Here is a 774-nt window from a genome sequence, read left to right as displayed (position 1 = left end):
CCTCTAACACTCCAGTACACTCTCACACACCTTCCCACTCCGTCTCACATGCTCAAACGCCCCTTTCACGCACTCCCACGACACATCACACCCTCACACACCATCTCCCACACTCCCACACCCTCTCACACCCTCTCACACTCTCCCACACCATCTCCCACACTCCCACACACATCTCCACACCCCCACACCATCTCAAACACACTCACGCTCCCTCTCACACTCTCCCACACCTCCTCACATCCTCCCACACCATCTCCACACCCTCCCACACTCCCTCTCCCCCTCTCACACCCTCACAAACACTCACACCATCTCACACTCTCCCACACCATCTCCACACCTTCCCACACTCCCTCTCCCCCTCTCACACCCACTCACAAACCCACTCACACCCTCTCACCCACTCCCACTCCTTTCCTTTCCTCTTTCCTTCTTCTTTTTCCCTCTTTTTCTCCTTCTTTTTGTTCCCTTCCCTTTCTTTCTCCCTTCTTTTCTTCTCCCTTCTTTTTTTTTTTTCCCCTCCTTTTTTTTTCCCTTCTTTTTTTTTCCCTTCTTTCTTTTCCCTTCTTTTTTTCCCTTCTTTTTTTTTCCTTCTTTTTTTCCCTCCTTTTTTTCCCCTTCTTTTCTTCCTCTCTCTTTTCTTTTTTCCACCCTCTCCTTTGCCTTCTTTCTTTTTCGTCCTCCCACCCATCCTCAACCTCTTCCCCTCCCCCATCTCCTTCCACCCTATCACCAAACGTATCCGACACACGACCGGCACGCCAACGTGCC

This window comes from Ceratina calcarata, unplaced genomic scaffold (assembly GCF_001652005.2).
Source record: "Ceratina calcarata isolate Rehan_Ccalc_2016 unplaced genomic scaffold, ASM165200v1 scaffold8, whole genome shotgun sequence".
NCBI lineage: Eukaryota > Metazoa > Arthropoda > Insecta > Hymenoptera > Apidae > Ceratina > Ceratina calcarata.
This window is presented reverse-complemented; position numbering follows the sequence as displayed.